This window comes from Rhinichthys klamathensis, unplaced genomic scaffold (genome assembly GCF_029890125.1).
Source record: "Rhinichthys klamathensis goyatoka isolate OS25496 unplaced genomic scaffold, OSU_Roscu_1.1 h1tg000523l_1, whole genome shotgun sequence".
Lineage (NCBI taxonomy): Eukaryota > Metazoa > Chordata > Actinopteri > Cypriniformes > Leuciscidae > Rhinichthys > Rhinichthys klamathensis.
The window spans coordinates 656,737-674,771 of NW_026607002.1; positions in this window are offsets into that span (position 1 = coordinate 656,737).

Genomic DNA, 18,035 nt, shown 5'->3' on the forward strand with positions numbered 1-18,035 from the left:
CAGTATAAACGTTCCTCGTCCAAATCCCCACTCGACCCTCTTTTCACTAACGACTCCAATCATCCAGCGACGAGATTCTGGTTCCAAAAGCATCTTAAAGCAGTCCTCATCAAATCCGGCGTCTCAGCAGAGCATTTCTCTAGCCACTCATTCCGCATCGGAGCAGCTACCACAGCCGCTCAAAAAGGTCTCTCCCAACAACAAATCAAAACCCTCGGTCGCTGGTCATCGAATGCCTTCAAAACCTATATTAGGTCTAGCCGGTTTTTCATCAGAAATGCTCACCAAGCCCTAACTAATTAATTAATGATAATTATCACCTGCTGCGCCTCATTTCAGTTACATCCGTTTACACCAAACCTTCCGATTACATCTGGGCTCGCCGCTTGCACGCTCGCTTAATATTCATAGTGTACGTTTTTCAATCATATGCAGACTCCCCCGTTCGCACGCAGCGATGACTCACCCGTTCGAAGGCCGGGTTCCGTCCCCCTTCCAAACGCTGGTTGAACCTCCCGTTCGAATTGCAGTGAGAGTCTGCCCGTCTTAGTCGTCGCCGGACGACCGCGCTCGTGTCGCCAGGCGGGCTCCCCATTCGTCGGGACGTGAGGGGTCTTTCCCGTGCCCCAGCCCCCCTTCGAAGCGCCGGTCGAGCCCTCCCGACCGAGTCCAGCGGCCGCCCTCCGTCCAACCTGGCGAGGCTTACCCGTCCGATGCCGTGAGCATATAAGTTCCCGTCGGACGCTGCGAGAGCCCTCCCGGGTGAACGGTTAAACTCGTCCACAAATTCACGCTCGCATAATTCTTGCGTCAGCGAGCTGTCAGTTCAACTGCAGAATGGGCTTATCCGTCCGATGCCGTGAGCATCCAAGTTCCCGTCGGTCGTTGCGAGAGCCTTCCCAGTCGAACAGGCAAGCTCGTTCCTTGGTAAATACATACCCTTCACTTTTTGGGGGGTTAAATTCTACGCTCGCTGTCCTTCGTTTATCTGGCATTTTGGGGAGTACTCTGGGGTCGGGCCGAATTCTGAGCTCGGAGCCCTCCCCCCGGACAGCAAGCCAAATACGCATTATAATATTACATCTGATTTCATTAACATGTAAACTCGTGAAATGAAGTTTTATGTAAACAAAGTTCGGGAGGAGCATGTTCAGGTAATCATCCAATCAGCGCAAGAAGAAGCCAGTATAAATAAAGCCTTCCCTTACCTCCTGTCTCATGACTAATTTCTCAGCATCCCACCACCACCCCTTCACCCCACATTCGGCTGGGTCCGCTCATAGTTACCTATGATCTCTAAAGTTATGGGGGGAGTACTCTGGGGTCGGGCCGAATTCTGAGCTCGGAGCCCTCCCCCCGGACAGCAAGCCAAATACGCATTATAATATTACATCTGATTTCATTAACATGTAAACTCGTGAAACATTGTATGTGTTGTCAGAGGCTTAAAAAAGTTGTGATAATAACAGTGAGTATATAGTGCCACAGTCAGACATAACGCCCCCCATTTGTGCCTGAGCGCCCCCCTCTCAGCTGCCTCGTTCCCAACGCCCCCCGACACTGTCCAAACGCCCCCAAGGGGGCGGTACCGCCCCCGTTGAGAAACGCTATTCTAGATGGTGTAATTTGTTGTCATCGTCAGTCATTTAAATGTTTCATGGATCAAGAAACAGCTCTAAATCTGCTGTGAGTTATTTATCAGCCTGTGAATCCATTTAAATCTGTGTGTCAGCATTTATTCCGAAATTAGCGTTCAGATCAGCTATATCAATTATTGTTTTTATTTTATACGCCACGATGTGCCAACCAACCTCACTCACATATTTTTATACATGATGTTGAGGCTGAGAGGACTAACATTAGTGGCTCCCTCAAGCAGTTAAAACAATGTGACAAAAGCACACGCAAACCTGACCCAAATGTTTAAAGTCGCAATTGTTTCCATCTATTTGCATTAGTTTATATTAAGCTGATAACTTTTATGCCTATTATTAGCCGGCAAAGTTGCATATTTAAAGCTGCAGTCGGCAAGTCTGGCAGATTGAGTGGACTTAGGCAAAATTTTGAATGTTTACAACTCTCATGCCCCTCCCCCACTATCAACGGATACCCTCCCACCGATGTTCATGCTCGTCAGTGCGTGTGCACCAGATTTTCAGTGAATGCGCCCGTCTCATCAGCATCCATCAACACCATGGATTATTTGGAGGTGTGCTGTCCTGGCTAATGTACCGATAGATTGCAATTGCTAACGTCATTTATACTCTAAATGAGCTTACTTGTTTTTCTGCCATCACTCTTCGTTACTGCACGAACTTCAGTTGTGTGCATGTGATTGTAACGTGCGCGAGGGGTGGCGTGTGCCCGATCTGTGATTGACAGTCAGATCTCACACCCCCCTGCGCTGATTGGACCCGATGATCCGGGAGCTGTGGATTTTTGCAAAACAAATAACACGCTCCAGGTGGAGTTAGAAGCTCAGGTTTTTTTCTAAAACCACTTTATTTATATTGTTCTATCGGGTTATAGTGTCGATTTCACTGAATATGATTAAAAACATGTTGCCGACGGCAGCTTTAAAGCTAGTGAACATTGATATGTTCATGCAGCCGACAGAAACATAAATCAGAAACTCATTCGATTCAATTCTTTTTTATCACTGCAATGCATATTGTTATTTTGATTAGATGATCATCAAGTGTTCTAATATAGAATCAAATTAAGTGAGAGACTATACATATTGTCTCTACAGTTGCAATCGAAATTATTCAAACCCCATTTCAAATCAGGTTTATTGTCAAATTTTACAGACTTTCAGCTGTTTGCAATGAACAAATCAAGCAAAAGTTATTGAAAAATCACAACACAACAAATTGTTCAAGTGGTTTCTTCAAATTTAACTGAAAATGCAATGTTTAATGATTCCTGCAGTTTCAACCCCTTCATGGCAAGAATCTTCAATACTTAAAACACCCTTTTGCTGTTATGACCTTCTGCAAACGAGATGTGTAACCAGACACCAGCTTCTGGCAGCGTTTCTGAGGAATCTTAGCCCATTCCTCATGAGCAATGGCTTCCAGTTCAGTAATATTCTTGTGTTTGCATGCTGCAACCACCTTCTTTAAGTCCCACCAGTGATTTTCTATGGTGTTCAAGCCAGGTGACTGTGATGGCCACTGTATACTCTTCCAGGACTTCTTCTTAAACCAAGCCTTGGTGGAATTTGAGTTATGCTTGGGATCATTGTCCTGTTGGAAGGTCCAATGACCGCCAAGCTTCAGCTTTCTCACTGACGGCATGACGTTTTCTCTTAGGATTTCCTGATATTTCAATAAATCCATCTTGCCTTCCACATGCTGCAGGTTTCCAGTGCCGGAGGATGCAAAGCAGCCACAGAGCATCACCGAAACACCAACATGCTGAACTGTAGGCAGAGTTCATTTCAGCATATGCTTCATTCTTCTTCCTCCAGACATACCGCTGATCCAGAGGCCTGGAAATTTGCAGTTTTGTGTCATCGCTCCACAGAACAGAATCCCAAAATTTATGTGGCTAATTTATAATTTTTTTCCAAAATTATGGCTAATTTTTTTCCAAAATTATGGAAAAAATTATTACCATGAGATTAGGATATATAATTGAAAAAAGAGGAATGCTCTGCCCTCACCAAAGTGGATTTCGAAATGGGCGCACAACAATGGACCCAATTATTTGAATGTCGGTGTGACGTGTGCGAGATGGCGCCAGTGTGTTTGTCGGCTTGCCGTCAGCTCCGTCAACTTTTACTATGTTTGTTTGTGTTGTCACTTACGCTATGTCGGTACTGTTCTGTTGCTGCTACTGTTGCTGCTCCAAGGTCCTACGATCAGAAAACTTTGTTGGATCTCAGAAACGCACTTGAGACCCCTGTTCTCTACGACGGATGTCACCCTCTGTTTATTTACCCCATCGCTGAGTGCGTCATTCGGCTACCTTGCTGTATCTCCAACCGAAGGAAGCGTCGGAGGCGCCGAGGCAAACGTGGAGGCGTCCGGGTGAAGATCAGGAGAGGAGCGAGTGCCTCTCCCTCACAAATCGGTCCCTGCCAGCTCTCTGCAGACATTCTAGGTCGGAAAGATCTCTACCTGGCTCGACGTTCGTGGGATCTGAGGTACTCTTGTCATGTTTACATCACCCTGCATCGACTCCAAATGCCTGTTAGCCCTGCTCAACCGAGATTGCGTATCCGTAGCGGCGGGGTAAACTCGCTGAACATCCGCTCGTTGGAATACTCTCGTTGCCCCCAGGCTGCGGTTTATTCAAATGCAAAAGTGGCCCTGGTAAACAGCAGGTCAGCGTCTAACAAGACTTTCGTTCTGAATGACTTTTTTTCTCGTCATAATCTGGATTTCCTGTTTTTAACCGAGACATGGATTAGCGCTGGAGTTGGCCAGTCTTCTGTTTTCAGTGAACTTTGTCCAACAAATTGTTCATTTATTAGTACGCCGAGGTGCGTTGGAAGAGGTGGTGGTGTGGCTCTTGTTTTTAGGAACGCTTTTAAACTACGGTCACTGTCTGCAGGGAGTTTTTCCACTTTCGAACTGCAATGTATAATTGTAGAATCTGTTATGCCACCACTGGTTTGTGTACTGATCTATAGGCCCCCTAAGCCAGACAAAGACTTTATAACCGAATTCTCAGACTTACTTTCCCATTTTGTGTCACTGTATGATCGTCTCCTTATACTTGGTGACTTCAATATCCATGTTTGTTGTCCAGATAGACCTATGGTTCGCGAATTCTGTGGTGTAATAGATGCCTTTGGCCTTACACAACATATAGATAAAGCTACTCATAAACTGGGACATACACTTGATCTAATTTTATCTTATGGTTTTAATGTTGATAATATTGTGATTGAAGAGGCTACTTTCTCTGATCATAAACCCATTATATTTGACATCACCCTTATCAGTCCCTTGCAAACTGTCAGAGTTCAGGATCATTACTCTCGCCAGATACATTCTTTTACTGCAGCTCAGTTTTCTGATAGTTTTTTGAGTGAAAATGTTGCATCTACTATTGCAATAGCGGCATCGTTCTCCTCTAGTGCGGATGAATTAGTTACCCTTTTTCACTCATCTTGTTTTTCCATACTTGACTCTGTAGCACCTTTCACATACTCTCGCCCCAAATTAAAGTCCCATTACTGGTTAGACGAGGATACGCGCTCTCTTAGGCAGGCCTGTCGTAAAGCTGAAAGGAAATGGAAAAAGGATCATCTCAATGTTTCCTTTCAAATTTTTAAATCTGCACTAGCTTCCTTTCAGACAGCTGCAAAAATAGCCAGAGCAAAGCACTTATCTGACTTGATCAGTAAACACTCAAACAGACCAAAGATTTTATTTAGCACTATAAACTCTGTTATCAATCCCTCAAATTCCCCAGTTGTTGATGTATCCACTGATACCTGCGAGAAATTTCTTAAGTTTTTTACTAATAAAATTGAGAACTTTAGATCAGTGTTTAACCCCACCTCACCTGTTACTCCGCCTGGTTGCTCAGGTGTACTAGCCACTTTTAACCAATTTCAGCCCATCTCTCTTACTGAATTGAGGAATTTAGTTTCACATATGAAACTTACTACTTCATCTTATGATTCTATCCCCTCTTCTATTTTAAAGGATGTCTTTGATGTAGTTGGCCCCTCCATACAGGTCATCTTAAATTCATGTCTTGATTCCGGTACTGTCCCTATGTGTTTTAAGCATGCGGTCGTCCAAACACTGCTCAAAAAACATAATCTCGATGTTAATTGCCTAAATAATTACCGTCCCATTTCTAAGCTTCCTTTTATTTCTAAAGTTCTGGAAAAAGCTGTTTTGTTACAGCTGCTACCCTTCTTAACCACCCACAATATACTAGAACCTTTTCAATCAGGTTTTAGATCACTTCATAGTACTGAAACAGCTCTGCTCAAAGTAACCAATGATCTTCTTCTTACACTAGATTCAGGTGATAATGCCATCCTGATATTATTGGATCTTAGTGCCGCCTTCGACACCATTGATCACAACATCCTCCTTTCTCGTCTTGATCAGCAGGTGGGCATTAGGGAGACCGCGTTACTTTGGTTCCGTTCCTATCTCAATGATAGGACTTTTTCAGTATCTATCGGCAATGTCTCCTCATCTTCTGCTTCCGTTTCATATGGGGTCCCTCAAGGGTCCATCTTGGGTCCTATGCTTTTTAGTCTGTATATGCTCCCACTGGGTAACATCATAAGGAAGCATAACATCTCTTTTCACCTCTATGCGGATGACTCTCAGCTCTACTTGCCTCTAAAATCTAGGGACTCCATACAATCTTTTCTCGTCTGTCTCGAAGACATCAAAACTTGGATGGCTAACAACTTTCTCCAGTTAAATAGTGATAAGACAGAAGTCATTATTTTTGGTTCTCCCAAGGCAAGATGCACTATGGTGCAAAATTTAGGTCACCTCGCCCCATTTATCAAACCTCATGCCAGAAACTTGGGTGTCATTCTTGACTCAGAACTCTGCCTTGACAAACAGATTAGTTCTGTTGTCAAGAATAGTTTTTATCAGCTCAGAATGATTTCCCGTCTGAAGTCATTCCTATCTCGTGACGATCTTGAGAAAGTTATCCATGCCTTTATTACATCACGGCTGGATTATTGTAATTCCCTCTACCTTGGCCTCCCACAATCATCACTCAGACGTTTGCAGTTGGTACAAAACGCAGCAGCGCGTCTTTTAACTGGCACTAGGAGGCGTGAGCACATCACCCCCATTCTGGCCTCCTTGCATTGGCTCCCAGTACATTTCAGGATTCAGTTTAAAGTTTTATTGTTGGTTTTTAAGGCACTTAATGGGCTCGCCCCAACTTATATCACTGACCTTGTACAGCTATACTCAGTTCAAAGGTCACTGAGATCCGCAAACAAAGGGCTCCTGCTTGTGCCGCGCTCACGGCTTAAACAGAAGGGTGACAGAGCTTTTGCAGTTGCTGCTCCACGATTGTGGAACCAGCTCCCTCAGGATATAAGATCTGCCCCCTCCATTGCTGTATTCAAGTCAAGGTTAAAGGTGCCATATATAAAAATTGAGGTAAAAATATCCAACAAATGAGCTACACGTATCAAAAGAATGAGAAGAAATAAATGCAATGATGTCATAAAAAAAATGACAAGTTATAGTGCTGCCGAGATATAAACCTGAATTAGCATGCTAAATTACTAGCCCCGGCCCGGCCGGTGTCATAATACCAGTTTCGGCCATGGGAGGCGGTATGCGGGCAACATATATAACCACCAGCCAAACTCCAATACACGAATAACTCGCACGGCTTGTGGGCGTGCTTGAACCTGATGTCAATCGCGTCTATATGAGACCGGCCTTTATAATTTAGTGTTGAGATGTTGTTCATTGAGTCTCTAATCTCTAAAAATCTCCAAATGAACTGCGGTCTTACGATCGTGTCAATTGATTTGATTAATATGCGCGAGGGAGAGAGAGAGCAGGAGGACTGCGCTCGTGTTGTTTGAAGACGTGAGAGTGCGCGCGCGCGGCCGGGGCGCTCTCTCTCTCTCTCTGCTCGTTATGCGCCCTGTCAAGCGCAGCAGTCATTATATTCTACATCACTCACCGATCAAAATAGGCTTTGGCGGGACAAAGCGGACGATTTGACGGTTTTAGAAGATTAACAACCCGAAACTAAAAAACAGACTAGAGTAGGCCAACTTTCTGGAGGTATACTGCCCCCATCTGGTATGGAATATGTGGATTTTGAATAGATTTTTTTACACAAGGCACCTTTAAAAACTCATTTTTATTCTATGGCTTTCCTTGTCCCCTAACCTGGCACTCTGGTTTGCTCTTTGTATTTCTGTGTTGTGTGCCCTGATATTGAATGTCTTCTTTTTACTCATGTTTTATATGTTTTTGACCTTTGGTTCCATGTGTTTTTAATTTCTGTCTTTTTAGTTATTCATTGTACAGCACTTTGTTCAGCTCTGCGCTGTATGTAAATGTGCTTTATAAATTAAAATTACTTACTTACTTACTATTTGTTTAGAAAATGAAATCAGGAAAGCTCAAGTAAGTAAAGAAGCTGTTTTGGTTATATTATTTGACATTGAAAAAGCATATGACATGCTGTGGAAGGAGGGGCTTTTAATTAAAGACCCACTCCGATGAAAATAATGTTTTTCTAGGTGTTAACATGTTCTTGTGGCATTTTTCTGTTGTTAGAGGACATATCTTGAGAAAAATAAGCTCAAAGTTGTATTTCTGAGTATTTCTACATTCAAATGGCTGTGAATCAGTAGCAGACCCAAAAATGCAGGCTAAAATAGACTGGAGTTGTGACGTAGTAACTCCACTGGGCGTCTCCACACGCGACGTCTTGGAGTGAAATAATGATCGGTGATCGGTAATAACGTTGATTAACTTCGGATAATAATAATTAACGTGTATATAATACTGTTGCCCCACCGGTATTGGGGGTGTAAGCTAGCGGGAGAGACAGAGCTCTCAGCAACGGGCAGGGGGAGGGGCGTCTCCGTGCCAACGGCTCCGCCCACAACGCAGAGGCGAATTGCTAATGAGCTACTGCCGCTCTGCTGAAGCGAAGTCCCAGAAAACGGCACAGGTTTTGTGATTTTGGCTAAAAATGGCATAATCATAATTTAAAGACCACTGGGAATGTTTAAAAATAGCTCAAAATATGATCGGAGTGGGACTTTAAGTTAAATAAGATGGCCATTTTTTGAATAACAGAACCATAGAGGTAAGAGTAGGGATGGAATTTTCAAGTATATATCCAACAGAGAATGGTACCCCACAAGGAAGCGTATGTAGCCCAATGCTTTTTAATATAATGATTAATGACATTTTTGATGGAATAGATCAGAGGATAGGTAGAGCTTTATATGCTGATGATGGGGCATTATGGGTGAGAGGAAGGAATATTGACAACCTGAAGGTTAAAATGCATAAAGCAATTGTTAAGGTTGAAAAGTGGTCATATGAGTGGGGCTTTCATCTATCTATTGAAAAGACACAATTTATATGTTTTTCTAAAAAAAGAATGAATCCTACTATAGATCTTAAACTGTATGGGAAGCATCTTAAGCAAGTTGATAGTATAAGATATTTGGGGGTATGGTTTGACGTTAAGCTAAATTTTAAAACGCACATTCAAAAAATGATAGATAAGTGCAAAAAAAGTATAAATATATTGAAGTGTTTTGTTTAGCAGGGTTTAGATGGGGAGCTTCAGGAATGTCCCTAAAAAGGATTTATACTGCACTGATTCAATCTGTTTTTGATTATGGAAGCATAGTTTATAGTTCAACAACTAAAACCTTAATGCAAGAACTAGATAGAGTACAGGCTAAGGCACTTCGGATATGTTGTGGTGCGTTTAGGACAACACCTATTCCATCTTTACAAGTAGAAGTAGGAGAAATGCCTTTAGATCTAAGGAGATTACAACTATCCATGTCTTACTGGACAAATCTGCAAGGTCATGAGGAAACACACCCCACAAAGCAGGTGTTATTAGAATGTTGGGAATATGGGCGCCCATCATGCAGTTTTGGATGGCATGGGAATAGAAAGGCAAAGGATATGGAAATTGACAGTATTGCGTGTTGCAAAACGGTTAGCACATCAACAATCCCACCATGGATTTTTGTTCTCCCAGGGTAGATCTGGAAGCTAAGAACATAATCATATGTTACAAGAACTGCCTTTTTCCACCTTAGAAACATTGCTAAATTACGTAACATGCTATCTGTTTCTGATGCAGAAAAGTTAGTTCATGCATTCATGACCTCGAGACTAGATTACTGTAATGCTTTATTAGCTGGTTGTCCTGCATCTTCAATAAACAAGCTACAGTTAGTGCAAAATGCAGCCGCTAGAGTTCTTACTAGGTCAAGAAAATATGATCATATAACACTGATTTTATCATCTCTGCACTGGTTACCTATTAAGTTCCGTATCAATTACAAAGTACTACTACTGACCTATAAAGCCCTAAATGGTTTAGCTCCTGTGTATTTAATGGACCTTCCATCGCCCTACAATCCATCGCGTTCTTTAAGATCACTAAATTCGAGGCTTCTGGTCATTCCTAGGATATCTAAGTCCACTAAAGGAGGGAGGGCGTTCTCACATTTAGCTCCTAAATTCTGGAATAGCCTTCCTGATACTGTTCATGGCTCAGACTCGCTCTCCCAGTTCAAAACTAGATTAAAGACGCATTTCTTCAGCCAAGCATTCGCATACCTTTTATACCACTGTTGAATCAGATCAAATGCATTAATATTATGAACAGCAGCTACGCTAATTATTTCCCATCTGCTTTTCTGCTGTTATCTCGGGATGCTAGTCCCGAGGTAAATAGCGTTCGTCAGCTCCAGTTTGTATCCAGCCTCTCACGGAGACTTCAGATGCCCCAACACCTGCGATGAGACGACTCGACGCCTGTAAATGTCACGGTAGACAATTTCTCTGTTCCTTCTTGTCTCGTGTTTACGTTGTTGTATGAACGCACGTGTGTGAGGGGCGTGTCTGTATGGCATTACCTGATCCGCTCCAGCTGTTCATCATCACATCACCAGCTGCAGTTGATCATCACCACTACTTATACTCACCGCTGTTCTCTCATCCTTGTCAGATCTTTGTTTGGTGTGTCCCTGTCTGGTTCCTGTTCCTGATCGTGTCGTGTTCCGTGGAGTGTTTTCGTGCCTAGAGTGTGTTCTTCGTTCACCGTGGATTCTTCGCACCGTCTGTCTTCACTCACCGAGTTGACCATCCAGTCCCTGCGTCACCATTGCTGGCTTTTGCCGTGGACTGAGACAATAAAGATTATTCACTCGCATTTGCTTCCTGTGATCCATTGCACCATGACAGAAAGATCTGACCAGGAAATGGGAGCAGCGAGTGCGTCACCGTCCATAGAAGAATTTGTACATCACAGCATCCAGAGAATGAATTCCCAGGAGAAGGAGATCGGCGACACGGGTCGCGCTGTTCAAGCTTTGGTGACGCAGGTGTCTGAGCTCACCCAGCAGATCCAGCGCCTACGTGTCCCCGCTGCGCCCCCCACACCAGCCGTTCCCCCCGCACCACCAGGAAGCCCCTCCCAGTCGGATCCTCGACTGCCGGTTCCGGAGGCTTATTCGGGTGAGCCGTCTCATTGCAGAGCATTCTTAACCCGGTGCTCTATGCACTTTGCTTTACAGCCTCGCACCTTTTTCAATGAACAAACGAAAGTGGCATTTGTATTGACGCTGCTGACTGGGAGAGCGGCACTCTGGGGAACGGCGGTGTGGGAGAACCAGAACCCATGCTGTTCCTCGTTCCAGTCCCTCGCGGAGGAGATGAGGAAGGTCTTCGATCGCGCGGTGTCCGGAAGAGAAGCGGCCAGGACGTTGGCTGAACTCCGCCAGGGCGAATCCTCGGTATCCGATTACTCGATCCAGTTCAGGACCCTGGCGGCGGAGTGTGGCTGGAACGAGGAGGCGCAGTGGGACATGTTCCTGCATGGGCTGGCTGACCACGTCCAGAAGGAGATCTATGCCCTGGATCTCCCCACCAGTCTCAATGGCCTAATCGACCTTGCCCTGCGGGTGGACGCTCGACTGTCCAGAGTCGAGCGCAGAACAACTTCCACCCGCCCTCTCGGAGATTTCGACGGCCGGCGGTCCAGCGGCAGGGGCGTGGTCAGCCCTGTCGACGATCACGAGCCCATGCAGGTGGGTCGAGCTCGGCTTTCCCGAGAGGAGAGGGAGAGGCGGAGATCCCAGGGCCTTTGCCTTTACTGTGGAGGGACTGGTCACTTTGCATACAACTGCCCGGTAAAAGGCCAAGCCCGACAGTAAACATGAGGCTACTGTCGGGTGGGATCTCCGCCAGGAAGACCTCACCAGCTACATCTACCTCCACCCTCCTCTCGGTAAGACTGAGATGGTCAACCAACCAGCACGACTGTTCTGCACTGTTGGATTCCGGGGCGGAAGGTAATTTTATGGATTCTAATTTCGCACGCACCTTCCAGATTCCCCTTCGACCCCTCACTCACAGGATTTCTGTTCATGCATTAACTGGTCAAGAACTTCCCATCATTTCACACACCACTGAAGATATCACGCTCATCACTTCTGGCAATCACACCGAGACTATTTCTTTTTTTATTTTGGACTCACCTTTGGCACCTGTTGTTCTCGGACATCCTTGGCTGATCAAACATAACCCCCATGTGGACTGGATTCATAAAGCTGTGCTGGAGTGGAATAAGGAATGCCATAAGTCTTGTCTTGTGTCTGCTTGTTCGTCTGTACCTGTTTCTGTGTTGCAGGAGGAAACAGGGGATTTGTCTAACGTGCCCGCGGAGTATCTGGATCTGAAGGAAGTGTTCAGTAAGTCTCGTGCTGCTTCTCTCCCTCCGCATCGTCCCTATGACTGTGCTATAGATTTACTGCCAGGTAAGTCTCCGCCTAAAGGCAAGTTATATTCACTTTCGATTCCTGAAAGAGAGGCTATGGAGAAATATATTTCTGATTCTCTAGTAGCCAAATTCATTCGCCCTTCCTCTTCTCCAGCGGGGGCGGGGTTCTTTTTTGTGGGGAAGAAGGATGGATCTTTGCGACCTTGCATTGACTACCGAGGGTTGAATAACATCACGGTAAAGAATACGTATCCTTTGCCGTTGATGTCTTCAGCCTTCGAGAGGTTGCAGGGAGCATCTGTCTTCACAAAATTGGACTTACGTAACGCTTATCATTTGGTTCGCATCAGGGAGGGAGATGAATGGAAAACTGCTTTTAACACCCCCAGGGGGCATTTTGAATATTTGGTTATGCCGTTCGGGCTGTCCAACTCCCCAGCAGTTTTCCAGGCACTGGTCAACGACGTGCTGCGAGACATGATCGATCAGTTCATATATGTCTACCTGGATGACATATTGATTTTTTCTTCGTCTCTCCAGGAGCATGTGCAGCACGTCCGACGAGTGCTTCAGAGGCTGCTAGAGAATGGGCTTTTTGTCAAGGCGGAGAAATGCGATTTTCATGCACAGTCTGTTCCTTTTTTAGGTTACATCGTGTCGTCCGAGGGAATGCGGATGGACCCTGAGAAGATCAAGGCTGTGGTGGATTGGCCAAGTCCAGATTCCCGCAAGGCCCTGTTGAGGTTTCTGGGGTTTGCCAATTTTTACCGGCGTTTCATTCGCAATTTCAGCCAGCTAGTCGCGCCTCTGACTGCCTTGACCTCCCCCCGAACTGCGTTCAGGTGGTCCGAAGCAGCCGAGGCTGTGTTCGTTAAACTGAAGAGCCGCTTTGTTTCAGCTCCAATTCTTATAACCCCTGATTCTTCACGTCAGTTTGTGGTGGAGGTCGACGCGTCAGAGGTGGGAGTAGGGGCAGTGTTATCCCAGCGTTCACCTGTGGACGACAAGGTGCATCCTTGCGCGTTTTTTTCACATCGATTATCCCCAGCCGAACGCAATTATGACATTGGTAACAGAGAGTTGTTGGCAGTCAAGTTGGCATTGGAAGAATGGCGACACTGGTTAGAAGGGTCGGGGGTACCTTTTATCGTCTGGACTGATCACAAGAATCTAGAATACATCAGAACTGCCAAAAGATTGAACTCCAGGCAGGCTCGGTGGGCGCTTTTTTTCGGTCGATTTGATTTTACTCTATCTTACCGTCCGGGTTCTAAGAACATCAAGCCGTATTCTTTATCTCGCATATTTGATTTTTCCGAACGCCCGTCTACTCCCGAGTGTATTTTACCTGAGACCAGATTTGTCTCAACACTCACATGGGAGGTCGAAGCGAAGGTCAAGAGAGCCTTAGAAGGGGTAACGCCTCCGCCCGGGTGCCCACCGAATCGTTTGTTTGTGCCGGAGGGATTACGGTCAGACGTTATCCAGTGGGGCCACAATTCCAACGTTGCTTGTCACCCAGGAGTTAATCGCACTGGTTTTTCAGTCAAGCAACGGTTTTGGTGGCCACGTATGGCTCGCGACGTTCACGATTTTGTTTTGGCTTGCTCAGTTTGTGCCATTGGTAAGTCTTCCAATCGACCTCCAGATGGGTTACTTCAGCCGCTGCCGGTGCCTTCGAGACCCTGGTCCCATATCGCTCTAGATTTTATTACCGCCCTCCCACCCTCTCAGGGTAACACAGTGATTTTAACTGTGGTGGACCGATTCTCGAAGGCAGCACATTTCATCCCCTTACCCAAATTACCTTCAGCTAAGGAGACAGCGGTAACTGTCGTAGATCACGTCTTTCGGTTACATGGCCTCCCGATGGACGTGGTTTCTGACAGGGGTCCCCAATTTGTGTCCAAATTTTGGCGAGAATTTTGTAGATTACTGGGGGCGACTGTTAGTTTGTCCTCTGGATTTCATCCCCAGAGCAATGGTCAGACTGAGAGAGCCAACCAAGATGTGGAAAGAATGTTGCGATGTATGGTTTCCAAGAACCCTTCCTCTTGGAGTCAGCAACTGTCTATGGTGGAGTACGCCCACAATACGTTACCAGTGTCATCTACGGGCCTATCTCCGTTTGAGTGTAGTGTAGGTTACCAGCCACCAATGTTTCCTAGTCTGGAATCCGAAGTCGCGGTCCCCTCCGCTCACGCCTTTGTCCAGAGGTGTCAGCGCACTTGGACTAGAGCCCGTGAGACTCTACTCCAAGTGGGAGCTCGCACCAAGGCCAAGGCCGATCGCCACCGGCGGAGGCCTCCCGTATACGTCGTCGGTTCCAAAGTGTGGCTTTCTACCAAGAACATTCCTCTCCGGTCCGTCTCGAATAAACTTGCTCCCAAATTTATTGGCCCGTTTGCTGTCACCAAGATTGTTAGTCCGGTGGCAGTCCGCCTTAAACTTCCTCTTGCGTACAAGAGAATTCATCCCGTGTTCCATGTATCCAAAGTCAAACCCGTGTTTTATGCTCGCATTAATCCGCCAGTCCCGGTTCCCCCACCGCCGCGACTCGTAGATGGGGAACCATCCTATTCGGTCAATCGCATCCTGGACTCTAGACGGAGGGGACGCGGGTTCCAGTACTTGGTGGACTGGGAAGGTTACGGTCCGGAGGAGAGAAGTTGGGTTCCTGCTAGAGACATTCTGGATCACTCTCTTATCGATGATTACAATCGACAGGTAAGGGAGTCTGAGAACGCCAGGAGGCGTTCTTAGGAGGAGGGGTACTGTCACGGTAGACAATTTCTCTGTTCCTTCTTGTCTCGTGTTTACGTTGTTGTATGAACGCACGTGTGTGAGGGGCGTGTCTGTATGGCATTACCTGATCCGCTCCAGCTGTTCATCATCACATCACCAGCTGCAGTTGATCATCACCACTACTTATACTCACCGCTGTTCTCTCATCCTTGTCAGATCTTTGTTTGGTGTGTCCCTGTCTGGTTCCTGTTCCTGATCGTGTCGTGTTCCGTGGAGTGTTTTCGTGCCTAGAGTGTGTTCTCCGTTCACCGTGGATTCTTCGCACCGTCTGTCTTCACTCACCGAGTTGACCATCCAGTCCCTGCGTCACCATTGCTGGCTTTTGCCGTGGACTGAGACAATAAAGATTATTCACTCGCATTTGCTTCCTGTGATCCATTGCACCATGACAGTAAAGAGACGACTCAACGCCGGCGATATGTTATGCCCTAAATTAATACATGATGATTAACTAACTATATTCTTCTATGTACATTTCTGAAATGCAATTTCTGTAAAGCTGCTTTGAAACAATATGTATTGTGAAAAGCGCTATACAAATAAATTTGAATTGAATTGAATAATTAAATCAGGGATATATCAAAACGTTCAGAAATATATTGATATAAATTATGATGACACAGTTCAAATTTTTACAGATGCATCGAAAGATCAGAATGGGAAAACAGGGGTTGCAGTTCACATTTTAAAATATAATGTTAATATTAAAAAAAGGACAACAGACCTTCTGGCCATTTTTACAGCAGAAATGGTAGCAATAATTCTGGCTTTACAATGGGTGGAAGAAGTTAAACCCAATAAGGTGATCATCTGTTCAGACTCAATGTCATCACTAGAATGCATTCAGAGTGGAAAGACTAAATGTAGACCGGATCTATTAGATGAAATTAATCAACTCATTTTTAAAATAAACCAACAGAGCATAAGCGTAGGGTTTATATGGGTTCCAGCACACAGGGGAATAGAGGGGAACGAGAAGGCAGACATGATGGCGAAGGAAGCTGTTACATCAGAACTGGTTGAACTGGATATCAAATTAAGTAGGTCAGAAATTAAAAGTATTATTAAGGACAAAATTAACAGAATGTGGCAGGAGAGATGGGATAAGGAGGGAAAAGGCAGACATTTATATAACATACACAAAGAGGTTACAGCTAGTAAAATCAGTGGATTGGAAAGGCAGGAGGAAACATGGATTACTAGACTGAGGATGGGACATACAAGTTTAAATAGTGGATTACATACTATAGGGAAACATCAGACTGGAGTATGTACAAATTGTGGAGCAATAGAAAATGTAAAACACATACTGATAGATTGTATACAATACACCAGAGAAAGGGAAAATATGAAGAGAGCGGTAAAGAAAGAATTAACAATTAAAAATTTATTGAGTATAACCAGCACACAGTCCACAGTTAGGGCGGTTATAACTTTTCTTAAAGAAACCCAATTAGCAAGTAGAATTTAGTTGTTGTTTTTTTAGCTGGAAGAACTGAACACGCAGCGCCAGCTGAAGCAGGTTTTTATTTATTTAATTATTATATATATATATATATATATATATATATATATATATATATATTTTTTTTTATGATGTCCCAATGTGATCACTCCTCAGTCCAGTAGATGGCGGTAATGCACAATGATTGCAAACTGCCAAATAAAATCTATCGAAGAAGAAGAAGTATATTGAATTAACAATAAATTATATGTTATTATATATGTTATTATAGTGTTTGGTTCAATGTATATTTAAACTAATGAATCCTTAGCTTTGAAATCATTATGATAAACAGTATGCCTTTTAAAAAGAAAGATTGGATTCAAAATATTATTGATTTAGAAAACTGTTTTACTAAAATAGCAAAAAAATGTATTTACAAGGTAGATGTTAACAAAATCTTAATAGGTCAATATAAGCCGCCTTATAAAATGATTTATTATTGTGTTTCGGTATTTGAGGGGAGGAACAATATTCCAAAACTTTCTGAAAATACAATATGAGAATTAACTTCACAATTACTATGTTTCCCTTGGATATTAGCCTATACAATTTGCATTTATACCAAATTAAAAATAAATTACAAAATGAATTCTCTTCTCACTCCAGCACAGTAGATGGCAGAGTGTTTAATCACAACCCGCCATTAATCCAACAATAGATGAAGACGAATAGTGTTCCCTCGTATGGTTCCCTCAGAGATCTTGGTGAAATCTTCAGCTGGAGTCTATAGTGAGTTAGTGTTTATGTTGATACAATTCATACTTATTTATAACTGTTGTGTGCAGTAGTCTGGAGAAAAGTTGTGATGATGGGAGAAACGGAGATTTTTGTAGCCTATTCCCAATATAATATCACGAAATGATTCACTCTTTCGAAGCGCCGCACGCTGGCGACACCTGCTGGTCAGAACGGTGTAAATGCAGTGAGAACATCCCGAACATGTGAAATAATACCGTTTACAAACCAATCGCAAATGTTTTCTATGTAGCTAGGATGTGTGTTCCCATCACTAGAGAGCGGAGAGTCACTACAGTTTAAACGGTGCTGTATCAGGCAAAAGTGTAAACAAGGCTTACGGCTAGGCTAGTATGCTAAAAAGGTTAAGATTCTGTTAAATGACCAGTTATACTTCACCAAAACAGAAATGACCAAATTCGCCCACCTGTTATAATACCTGTTAGATTATTTTATCTCTATTTATTTCTCAGAATTTTCCTTTTTCATCATTGAATGACATGAGCTCATGGATAGAGAATCATGAACA